The sequence below is a fragment of the Ursus maritimus genome, unplaced genomic scaffold, assembly GCF_017311325.1.
Source record: "Ursus maritimus isolate PB19 unplaced genomic scaffold, ASM1731132v1 scaffold_9, whole genome shotgun sequence".
Lineage (NCBI taxonomy): Eukaryota > Metazoa > Chordata > Mammalia > Carnivora > Ursidae > Ursus > Ursus maritimus.
In genome coordinates this window covers 63,654,569-63,667,190 of record NW_024427107.1, presented here as the reverse complement: position 1 = coordinate 63,667,190, position 12,622 = coordinate 63,654,569, and the positions used below count along the sequence as shown (strand labels likewise).

At 51.1% G+C, this 12,622-nt stretch overlaps 1 protein-coding gene across 1 annotated transcript in view; it reads right to left on the bottom strand.

Moving 5' to 3' along the window:
• Window positions 1–12,622, bottom strand: part of ZHX2 (zinc fingers and homeoboxes 2) — a 152,107-nt gene that overhangs the window by 138,274 nt on the left and 1,211 nt on the right. The gene's annotated exons all lie outside the window — the stretch shown is intronic.

The window sequence follows — 12,622 nt, the reverse complement described above, 5'->3', positions numbered from 1 at the left end:
TCCCTCCCCTAGTGCCAGGAAGCACCTTGTAAGGGAAAGGAAAAAGATGCTCCTGGTAGTAATGCTACCTATGCAGCTTTTCATAAGCAAAATCTTAAACTCTAGAAGGGAATACAGAACTAGTGTCCCTGGTATCCCATTTGCTGAGGCATGTAACACAGACTTTTTTTTTTTTTTTTTTTTGTAATCTCTGTACCCAACATGGGGCTCAAACTCACGACTCTGAGATCAAGAGACACACTCTTCCAACGGAGCCAGCTAGGCTGCCCCCACACAGACTCTTAATACTCTTTACCTAACACTCCAGCACTGTGATGTGGCAAGCCCCTGGGGTCTGATGTCACGCTGACCCCGCTCTAAATCCCAGCTCGGCCATTTCCTGTGTTAACTCAGGCAAGTTAATTTCTTGAAGCTTCAATTTCTTCATCCATAAAATAGGTATAAAAACATCTACCAAGTGGGGATGCTGAGAAACTTAAATAACTTAAAACAACGTAGAGTATACAACATGCTTTGTTCAATGGTTGGCACGCAGCGGCATTCAATCAGTTGGTTTCCTTCCTCTCTGTCATCTAGACTTTGGTCTCAAGTTTAGACTTGGTTAAAAAAAAAAAAAAAAGACAGTTTACTATTGGAAGTGGTAGGAAGACCGTGCAGCAGCACCTGGGATATTGCTGTAGGTGCCGTAGGGGAAGGCGAGGACAGTGTTCCCAAGAGGACACAGAGGGTACAGACGAGTCAGAGGGAGCAAGTGGATCCAGGCTGTACACAGAGGCCAGAGGTCCAGACAAGGCAGTGGGGCGGAGCCAGAGAGTTAGGGAGTTTGGTAGAGTTTGCCCAAAGATCCTGAATCTGGGACAAAACCAGCCTGGGACGGAAGCTTCCTCCACCGCTTCCTGTTACAAAATGGTCCAGTGACTGTCCTGGACCTGCCACCAGGCGCAGCAGCGAGCAGCAGCGCATTTTGCTAACTCGGGCTGACCTAGAGCACAGGCTCCCCGACGGGCTCCGGAGGAAGGGTCCTTTACTCATCCCTGTAACAGTCCGATCACATGAGAAACATTCATTTTGAGCCTACTGAGTGGGCCAGCCTCGTGCCAGTGCTGGGAACATGGAGACAAATAGGAAACCCTCCCTCGGGGTGGAGGGGTGGCTCACAGTTTTTCAGGGGGACAGACAGGCAAACGGATAAAAATCCAAGTGCTAAGATTGCTAAGGGGTTATTTCTACAGCACACTATGCTCTTGGAGGAGGGAGCAAGCTCTCTCTCTAGNNNAGTAGGTCTTGGTAAGTTTGGGAGAGGAGTCTTTCCGGGGAAAAGGATCTATGTGTGGAAAGGAAAAGGAGAGAGGGTGGCTCACGAGGTTTAGGGGTCAGTTTGTAGGGCTGAGGTGTGGGGCATATGGCGGCGGGGTACTTGTTATAGCAGAACGTGCCTGGTAGGCAGAGATCAGGTCTCAAACAGCCACCACGCGAGGGTCAGGGATTTGTGGACTTGGTCCTGTGGGTTAGAAGCTACTAAGGGGAGGTCCTCATTAGAATGGACAGAAAAGCACATTGGAAAAAAATGGATTTTGAATGCCTTCAGACTGGGCTCAGGCTTTCCACTTTGACCCACTCCCCACCACTCGCTACCACCCTCTACTTCACCCCTTCACCCTTGCGTGTATGACCTGCAAAGCTCGTGAAAGCATTTGGGCTTGCGACTCCTGGACAAGCAGTGACATGGGGAGGTTTTTAGGAGGATAATGAAACACGATCAGATTTGGTGCTTTAGAACCACACACTTCTATCACTTTTGTAACTGGAACGTATCTTTTCTACATCCAGAAATCTTGACGTTGATCACATGAATCCCCTCCCAGGATCAAGCAGTGCACCCCTCCCCACCCTGAACAAGCAGCAGGCTGATCTGGTTATAACCGAGGCCACTGACAGGGCCCTTTCTCCCAGGTGGGGATTAAACCAGGGGCCTGTCGGTTCAGCAGAAAGGCCCCGAAGCCCCCTTCCCTGGCTCACCTTGGCCCCAAGCATGATGGATCAGGTCTTTCCTCACACCTGGGAGCACAGGGATCACACTCTGGCTTGGGAGGCAGCAGGGCCAGACACAGAGCGTCGACAGCCCCGCCAGAGAACGCCAGAAGCCCAAGCGGAGCCAGTGCTGGGCTCTGTGGACAGGACCCGCCACCCCCAGGACCAGTTCAGCAGGTCTGAGGAGAGCCTGGATGGCCAGGTCCTTCATCCCAGGCCACTTCTTGCTCACCGGGTGATGGCCCCTTCGGTGGGGTAGGGGTGTGGCCCCTAGTCATAGATCCAAGGCAGAAGGATGTCCCTCAAAGTACAGTGACTCTGAGGCAGCCTCACAGTACAGAAGGTCAGAGATATGTCAGCAATAACACAACAGTCTGAGCTGACATCTCTAGGGCCCTGCCTAGGTGCCAGGTGCTGTGCTAAGTACTTCACAGGTATTACCCCTTGGAATTCACACAGCGACCCTGGGAGCAGGGGCCCCACCGTTGCAAGTCCAGCTAGGTCAGCTGTGTAGAGCAGCAAATGCACACATTCCCCAGCGAGCCTGGCTAGGAGCACCTCCAGGAGGGGCTGTGGCCTGGTCATCTTTGTGTCCCTTGCCCTGCTCCCAACACTGAGCACAGGACCCTACACGCAGGGAGCAGGGTAGGGGCAGGGCCAGGGCCAGGAGCAGGGTGAGGTGGGCGGCAAACCAGGCACCCCAGGAAACAAAACTGAAGGAGGCCTTCTGTCTCAGGTGTGGACCCTGCACTCGCAGAGCCTGACAGCGAGCGCCACCTGACATTCTGCAACTGGATGCCTCGCTTGCTTCACCCGAGTCCAGGCCCCGGGTAGTTTACTGGTCAGACTGGTGTGTGACTCCATGTGACTGACCTTCCCCATCCTGTGCTCAGTTTCCTCACCTGTAAAATGGGACTTACAACAATGGCAAGGGTTGGCGAACACCCCGAGAAACCGGAACCCTCCTACCCTGCTGGTGGGAATGTGAAATGGCGCTGCCTCTGTGGAGAATGGTCTGGAAGTTTTTTAAAAAGTTAAACGTAGGGGTGCCTGGGCGGCTCAGTCGGTTAAGCGTCTGCCTTGGGCTCAGGTCATGATCTCAGGGTCCTGGGATCGAGCCCCGCATCGGGCTTCCTGCTCAACAGGGAGTCTGCTTCTCTCTGAATCTCTCTCTCTCCCTCTCCCCTCTGCCCCTCCCCACTGCTCACTCCCTCTCTCTCTCAAATAAATAAAGTCTTAAAAAAAAAAAAAAGAGTTAAACATAAAGTGACCATCTAACCCAGCAATTCTACTCCTAGGTATCTTCCCGAGAGAAGCAAAAACACACCTCCACGCAGATTACACACAAGTGTTCCGAGCAGCATTATCACGATGCCCCAGATGTAGAAACCCAATTGTTGACAGGCGAACGGATAAACAAAATAGTGGCTGAACTGTATCCCCGCCCCCGAAGTCACATGTTGAAGCTCTATCCCTAGTACCCCCACGTGTGACTGTATTTGGAGGTAGGGCCTTTAAAGAGGTGATTAAGTTAGAATGAAGCCATTAGTGAGGCCCCCAAATCCAATCGGACTGGTGTCCTTAGAAGAGGAAATCTGGACACACAGAAGGACCCCAGGGATGCGTGTGCACCGAGGAAAGGCCACACGAGGCCACGGGAGCAGGCGGCCATCTGCCGCGGAGAGAGGTTGCAGAAGAAATCGAAGGTGCTGACACCTTGATCTTGAACGTCCAGCCTCCAGGGCTGTGGGAAAATAAATGTCTGTTGTGGAAGCAACCCCGTGTTCCGCATTTTGTTTGGGCGGCCCTTGCAGACATGGCCATACAATGGAATGCTCTCGAGCCATAAAAACAGTGAGGTACTGCTGCACCCTATAACACGGAGAAGCCTCAAGAATCCTATGCTAAGTGAAAGACGGTGAATGCGAAAGTCCACGTATTCTATGATTCTCCGCCAGGGACTGCTCGGCGAGGGCAGATCTGCACAGAGCGTAGATGAGGTTGCTGAGGCTTGGGGCCGGGGGCTGCAGGGGCAGCTGGGCAGTGACGGCCAGTGGGCACAGGATCTCTCTTTGAGATGATGGAAATGTTCGAAAATGAGATGATGGTTGTACAGCTGCAGATTCACTAGAAATCAACTGATGGTACACTTCATAAATGGGTGAGTTTTAAGGGATGTACGTCACACCTTAAGCTCTTTTAAAATACGGGCTAAGGCTAACACCCGTGCACAGAGCCTGGCACGCAGCACCCTGAATATTATAACTGGTACTTTTTTTTTTTTTTAAGATTTTATTTATTTATGTGACAGAGAGACAGCCAGCGAGAGAGGGAACACAAGCAGGGGGAGTGAGAGAGAAAGAAGCAGGCTCCCAGCGGAGGAGCCCGAAGTGGGACTCGATCCCGGAACGCCGGGATCATGCCCTGAGCCGAAGGCAGACGCTTTAACGACTGCGCTACCCAGGAGCCCCTATAACTGGTACTTCTTAATAGGCTCAAATAACTATCTGCTGCTCAGCTGCAAGTTGCCTAAAGTGCCCCAATTCCTTTAATGTTGGGGGGACTTTTAGGGTGATTTCGGTGTCCCTAAGTGACCTGTCCCTGCCCACAGAAGACTCCCAATCAGAGCGTGATGGCTGCAAAGCATGCCTGCTGTGGCGAAAACGGCTCCGGTCTTGGATTCCACGGGCCTGTGCTGGAGTCCCGGCTCTGCCCTCACCTGCTCAGCTGGGTCCCTGTATGAACGACCTGGGCTGTGGTGTGGCGGTGTGAGGAGCCTACACACAGCTGGCATTCCATAAATTGGGGGAAACAAAAAAACGATGTTTGAGAAAGCCCTCTGTCAAACCCCAAATGCATGCGCACCTTTGCATTATCCTCAGCGGACTGGTGGCCCCGCTGAGAGTTCTAATCCGAGGGCGGGTGAGGCTGCCCGTGGCCGTGCCCGAGAAGCCCCAGGTGCGGAGAAGGCTGCCTGGCTCCCAGAAACCTTGGACAAAGGGTTGCCCACTCCGCTCTTCCTCACCTGTTAAATGGAGATAAAAGAGTTCTTCTATCTCTTATTACGTTCATGAGCTGACCCACAAAAAGTGCTCGGCATTGCGCTTATCATGTCAGTATGAGGACCACCGTAGTTGCTACGTGCCAAATGACTGAGAACTTCCTGCGGGCAGGGACGCCCTTTTCCTCCGCTGCTGAGTGTTCGCTGGCCAGACAGAGGAAAAGAAGTGCGAAAGGCCCAAGCACACAAGAGCTATAAACTAGACCGTATAGACAAGGAAGACTGATATACTGCCTGACGACTGTGTAATCTTGGGCAAGTTCACTTCCCTCTCTGGGCCTCAGTTCTCCTAAGATGGACTAGGTGCTCCCTGAAGTTTCTTCCAGCTAGAACATTCCCTGATCCTACTATTGCACCATGTTGCTATTAGACACATGCCCCATTCCCCAGCATCCTCCTCCAGAGATCCCAGAAGACATTAGACTTTGTACCAGAAGACCCATAAATCCCACTTCTGAAAGTGCTGAAGTCAGGCCATGTTCAATTTCCCAGTGTCGAACACAGCCCTCCATCTTTGGAATGTCTACCATTAACCCACGGAGTGAGCCAAACGGTTTCCACGCAGTGGCTCTGTGGGCCCAAGAGCCCTTGCTCTTGGAAACAATGTGAAGTCTTCCAGCTCCTCCTGAACGACCTGGTTCTGGCCGAAGTTCACTGCATGCTCATAATTAATTCTGTAACACAAAGTTCCCCAGAAGAAAGTAAGAGGCCTTTCTACAGGATAATGAACCCCAGCGCTGTCAGGGGAGGTGAGGTGAGGGTCTGTGGCTCTCTCTGCTCCTACCTGGTGCCACTGTGCGCGTCCCTTCCCCTAAATTTCTTGGCCAGGGGGCAGTCTCTTTTTCCAGCTTCTAGCTGTCAGTTCATATCTCTAAATTTCCCACTGCCCCCCACAAAAAACAAAGATACACCCCATCCCTACCAGCACTGGCATGCTGGCCTCTCTCTGCCCTTGCTGGGCCCCCCCCCCCATAAACAACGTGGCTGTGACATCTAGCTCTCACCAGACTGTGTGCAAATATCTTAAAGGAGCGGTTTCCAAAAAGGCAAGGGTGCAGTACAAATGAGAACAATTTCTAAATGTCCTCCTCCACAGGCCAGGGAGATTCCATGGGGGCTCTGGGTACACCCGGGGGCTGGGGCAGCCTGAGATGGCTTTGTCCTTACCGTGATTCAGCTCAGTCTTGTATTTTAAGAACAGCGGGAAAGTAATATCGGCTGAAAGGAGTTTTCTGTGCGCTATTTAACTAAATGGCTCTGCAGCTGGAGAGAGCCATAGGCAGACGTGTTATGATTCAAGGGCTCCCAATTACAATGATCCTCTTTTATTGTATAAAAACAGCAACACAGCCATCTCCACCCTCCCAACGCCTGCTCCCTCCATCTCCTTCTCCCATTGGCTGGCAAGGGTGTTCAGCCTCTCCAAAGTAGCACCCAGAGTCTCCTCGGTCCCCAGGAGTGCAGCCTGCAGCCCACTGGGATTCCTTCTCCCTAACAGCCAAGGAGAGGGTGCAAAGGGTGCAGTCCCCCCTGAAGAATGTTCTGTTAGAGACACTGATGGAGGCTTTAGAGTTGTCTTTCTCGGAGCGCGGTGCGGGGGGAGGCGGTTGGGGTACTAAGGATAACAAGCATGGATTTGGAAATCTCTCCTGTTTTGACTAAACTTACACACATACACACACACACTAACTCATGCATGCATGCACACCCACACCCCTATACCCCTTTAGCAGAAAAGCAATCAGGTTGCCCAGAAGCACGTGCTGAAACCGTCTCTTCTCCCCATACTTCCTTCCCAGGAGGGTGGGGCACCTCCAGACTTCAGAAAGACCTGATGACAGCTCAGAGCATCAACTTTGGGATCAGACTGATCTGCGTGTGAATCCTGACCTGACTACCTCCTCTCTGTGACCTTCAGCAAGCACCTAACCTTTCTGAGCTTTGGTTTCCTGTCTTTACCATGGGGCTACGCTCCTGCTCTCGAAGCAGTCCTCACCGTCGCACTGAATGCCACAGTGAAAGGAAAGTGTTTCGCAGAGTGCTTGGTACATAGGAGGCGTTCCATTTGGGGGAGTGTTGCTGTTCTTAAGGCAGCAACACCATGTGTTTGCGGTGTGTCTGGGTGTATAAGGAACTTTGTAGTCGTTCCATCTCACCAGTCAGAGTAGACAAGGCAGGGGGTGAGGGGCAAGACAGCTGGGGGCGGGCATGAATGTCAGTGCCACCAAGGAGTGTTTTTCTGGGGTCTTTCTGCAACACTGATTTCAACCCTCGTGTCTGCACAGCCCATGAATGTATGCATGCATGCTCCCTCCTCAGTTTAGACTCCTGGTCCTTCCTCGGTTTTCCGCAGATGTTTTGGAGTCTAGAAGCTGCAGTGGCAGCCTCCCAACCAGGCCCACGAGAACCTATAGCCCAGCAACTCCTGTTCATGTCTTCCCTATTCCCTTCTATCTCCCACAGAGTCTGTCCTGGGCCCCCGACCGGGAGGATTCCCTCCCAAAGGAGCTAACTCCATTTGGCTACTCTCTGAGGCCCCGGGGATGCATGAATCCACTCCCCACGCTGAACTTGACAGCAAATGGTTCCCAGGATTTTGCTGGTTTCCGCCTGCAAGGTAAAACCAGCATGGCTTTAAACCCAAAAGTAAACCCATCATATGCTTCTCACTTTTCTATCCCAAACCAAGCCTGTGCACCCTCAAAACAGATCTCTAATACCAAAGTGAATGCCTGGGTCACACTCCTTAACATTGATCTCCCCATGGATCAATAGTACAAGCAGTTCACTCACTGCGGAGTCTCTGTGGTAACTACTATCGCAGTGAAACACGGTGTAATAAGATTTAATCTCCACTAAGTGTTTCTAGTACTAGAGGGTTGGAGGGGGGCAGAAGGAGGAAGAAAGTGTGTGAACTGTGGCTTTTAAGAGGTAAACTGTCCACCAGGGGGGTAAAGAGGGGTGTCAGTCAGAAAACTGGTTCTGGCTCTGGCCTTTTTGTATTCCATTTTAAAGTTTGGGTGGAAACTGATACACTTCTGTCAGGACCGTTTTTCTCCTTGGGGGTCGACACGCGTGCACGCACACACACACTCACACCATTGCCAACCAACCCCTCTCAAATGCATGACTATAAGCATAGGAACAGGAAACAGACCGTGGGTGGATGTTCTTAAAATCACAACCTGTTCCATGGAGGGTGGGGGCCTTACAGAAGGGTGGGGGAGGGGAAGCAGGAGGGATTTTTTTTTTTCCAGTTAAAAACGAAACTACCTTGCCAATACTAAAAGCAATGTCTACTTTACTGTCTACCACAGGGGCATGTGAGTAGCCGAGCATCCTCTCAGAAGTGCGCTGTCTGGATCTGACCATGACACAGCACATTACAAAACCTGAGCACTGCGCCGGGGTCTCGAGGCGCTATCCCGGGAAGGCTTTCTACTTCAGTGGTTGCTCAGACCTGCCACCAACCAGTGCGGATGCATATGGGGCAGGAGGGGGGAGAACGCAACGAGAGGGGGACAGTCAGGGTCTTGGAATCAACGCTATACATCCATGTATGTCCATCACTTGGCACATCCAGGATACAAGAAAGTCACACGCCAGAGGCCATGAGGCAGTGACCACGCTGATGCTGGTGGTGATGACGGTGATAAGAGGGGACATGTACTGAACACAGTGTTAGGCACTGTGCTAACCAAACCCCTTCCTAAGTTTCTTCTCAAGCGGCACAACAACCCGTAAGGCAGCTCTTTGAACAGTCTCCGTTTTCGGGATGAGGAAATTGAGGTTGAGAGACGTAAGTAACAGCCCAAAGTCATAAAGCTAATACATTGAGCCGAGAATCAGGGATGTGAGTCCTTGCTGGAGGAATCCAGAGTGGGGAACCTGTCAGAAGGCCTTCTGATGCCCTCTGATATCATCCCCTTGATTTAAAGCAAAGGTGAAGCAGGGCGCGCCGGGGTGGCTCAGTCAGTTAGGTGTCTGACTCTTGATTTCGGTTCAGGTCATGATCTCAGGGTCATGAGATCGAGCCCCGCAATGGGCTCCGTGCTCACTGGGGAGTCTGCTTGGGATTCTCTCCCTCTCCACCCTCCTCCCTGCTTGTGTGCACATGCACACGTGTTCTCTCTCTCTCTCCCTCTCTAAAATAAATAAATAAATCCTTAAAGAAATAAAGCAAAGGTGAAGGGTTATGACCAAAGTTATTCTGCTGATGAAGGTAGGTCCCAGGTGTCTGACGGTCAGAAGAAAGGCCAAGTGTAGTGTTTGGGGAGTAATGGTACCTACCTCCACGGTTTTCAGCTCCACTAACTGAGATATGATAAGGCAGAGCTAGTTACCTCCTGGTAACAGCTGACTAACATCAGGTTAATTTTGGATTCCTATGGGCAGGACCTAAAAGAAATCTCCCCATCATCCATCCCTTTCTTATTGTACTCTGTCTTCTTTCTGCCCTAAGGCAAAACTGGTCCCTTGATCCAAAACTTTCCAGAACTCATTTTATTTTAAATAAGAACCAAGCTGGTTTGTCTGCACAAGGCACACCGCTGTCAGTCTTAGCTTCCTAAACACATGACTTCCCTCCTCAGAAACCTGCCGTAGCTCCCCAGTACCTCTGGATTAAAAGCCAACCTCCTCCACCCCCAAGTCTGGTATCATCTCTGCACAACCTTCCCTGCATCCCCCTCTCCGCCCCCTCAGAATAGGCACGGCTCCCAGGACGCAGTTTTACCTTCATCAGGAAAACCTTTCTTCCTCTTCTCCTCTTAGGCCACACACACTGTAACCACCAACTCAACAACCAACCCACCATTCACCCCAATTTGCTCATGGCAGCAATGTGCCTCCACCAAAATCATGACTGTCCCTCCCTGGGTGGCCAGGTGGCACAGTTCTGGCTCATGAACTAAGGACAGAAGTCTTTGAGAGGCATCTCTTCCCAAATGCAACAGTAAAGCCATACTAGGTAAATGTTCTAAGCCTCACTCATCCTGCTTTCTCTTTCCTGGAATGGAGATGTGAAGCCTGGAGACACAGCAACCACCTTCCCACCACAAGAACACAGACCTGGGGCCGAAGGCCTGTACCTAAGGATGGCATGGTGGAAAGACAGAGCCTGGGTCCCCAGTGGCTCGTCGTCCCACTCACACTTCTTGTTGTCTGACGCAAGTAAGCCTCCTCTGGTTAAGCGGCCAGTGGTTAGGATGTCTGCTGCTAACAGCTGAATGCAATCATATCCGACACACCTCCCCAGACATTGTTCCTCATCATTCCATGGGTCAGTTCAGATGCTACCCCCTTTAGGAAATCCTCCACGATTCCCTCAGAGCACAGTAATTACGCCCTTCATTGTGCTTCCGAAGTAGTTACTTTTCTCAATTACAGCACTTAGTTAATCCTGCTTGATTTGGCCTGCCTGGCTGCTTAGACTCCTAGGGGGTAGGGGGCCTGGATCCTGCCAGCCTCTCCTGCAGCAGTGTTTTGCATTGAGGTTAGGGGGCGTATTTATGAAAGGGACAGAATGACAGTACTTACCCCACAGGGTCGTCATAAAGACAAAATAATCATAAGCACTTATAAGGGTTCTTGGCACATAAAAATGTTTAATGACTGTACTCTTATTAGGATGATTATTCTAGCTACTGAATGAACAAATAAGTCAACACATAGCTGCTAAATAAACGGATAAAGGAATGAAACCCAGGAAAGTTCTGGAGTTCAGACCCCAGGGTAGTGGTCACTGTTCCTTCTTTTTCATACCTACACCTGCCCCTTTACTTTTTCATACTAATGAGGACTCCCCATATCCTGGAGCTGCCGTAACGGGAGTGTTGAAGGCTAAGAAATAAGGCCTGGCTTGGCACACTGACTTCACCTTTTGCTCTGCAGCTTTGGGCAAATTTCTTCACCTCTCTGAGCCTCAGTTTCTTCAACTGTAAACTGGAGATAATAATAGTACTTATCTCATAGGGTTTTGGTGACAAAAAGCACCTAGAATATAAAGCATTGTGCCCGGCATACTAAAACAGTAAATGTTAGCAACCATTATCAAACATTGTCATTATTATTTTTGTCAAATGCATGGCATCCCACTCAATCACATGGCCCTGATGGAGATGAGACACTTGGGGTGGGGGTCACCTTTCTGCTGGTCAAGATACGTGGCATTTCCATCAGGAGAATACCCTTCTTGAGTACCAACAAACACTGTCATTTTGATCTTTTCCTTTCAATGGGGATTGGTTAATATATCAGATTTACCCTAAATCCTCGGCCTCTGAATTTCCCCTTAAGAGCTGTAAACTTCGGGGGGATCCTCACTGACATCAGATCTAGCCAGAACGTGCACGTGCCCGCAACAACAAAGTGTGGCTTTTCAACACCAGCAATATTCCTACAGATCACAGGTCCAGATACTGCCAGTGATGCACTTCAATCTTACTTGTAGATTCCCTACCTCCCCTCAAAGAAGCTGTGTATACAGCTTTATATAATTTTCCCTTTAAACTTGAATCAAACCTTTATGTTAGTCCCATTCAAGCACTTGAGGGCTCCATTAATCTATTTTTACTTTTAAACATGCCATTTTACAAGATATTTATTCCACTTGGTCGTAATCCAAATGCTTTTTGACATTACTGCCCTGGGACTGAACTGCTTAAACTCAGGGCCCTCATAAATAGAAAATCACCTTTTGACTGAAATCTTGAAGAGCTCTCAGAAGCTCACCCCCTTCACTTCAACAGGCATTAATTTCTGCTCTACATAAAGGAGTGTGAGTGTGTGAGTGTGTGTGTGTGTGTGTGTGTGTTTGTGGTGTTTTAAGAGGGTAAGTGTGGGAGGTCTGAGCTACCCAAGGGATGAAGGGGAGGGATTCCTGCCCCTTGAAAACCTGCCCTAAGGGGCCTGCCTCAGACCCGGAGAGCTGCTGACTAGGACATACGGTGATCGTCAGAGACCAGGTAAGTGAAGAACTCGAGGGCCTGACAAGACTTAGTGGACCCCCGGGCCCACCGGATAATGCCTCTTTCAAAGGAGATGGGTCCAGGGAAAGTCATTATTCCCCCCACTCTCCTCCCCCCCACCTCCGGACAAACAAAAGGCCATCCCCCAAACAGCTGAAGGCAGAGACCCCACTGGCTTTGAAGCCGATCAATCAGGTGGAAGCCCGAGCAAATCACGACTTGGCTTCCCCAAGTTTTCTCCCCAGCCTAAGGAGCCACCCTCCTCCTCCTCCGCCTCCGAGCTCCGCACAGCTACGGGGCCAAGGGGACCGTCCTGCGATGCTCACTGGTTCCCAACTTTCCGCTCCTCTCCGTCTCCGCAGCCTCCCGCAAAGCGGCTGGGGAAAGGGCAAGTTTGCCAAGGCGAGGATACCAAGTCCCGGGGAAGCCACAAAGACGCCGCAACACCAAGGATGAACCCCTCTCCCGTGGGGCGGACGCCAGCGCCAGCTGCCGCTCCGGGGGCGAGCGTGGGCTCGGCTGGCAGAGGCGGCCGCGGGCGTGGGCCGGCCGGCGGCGGACA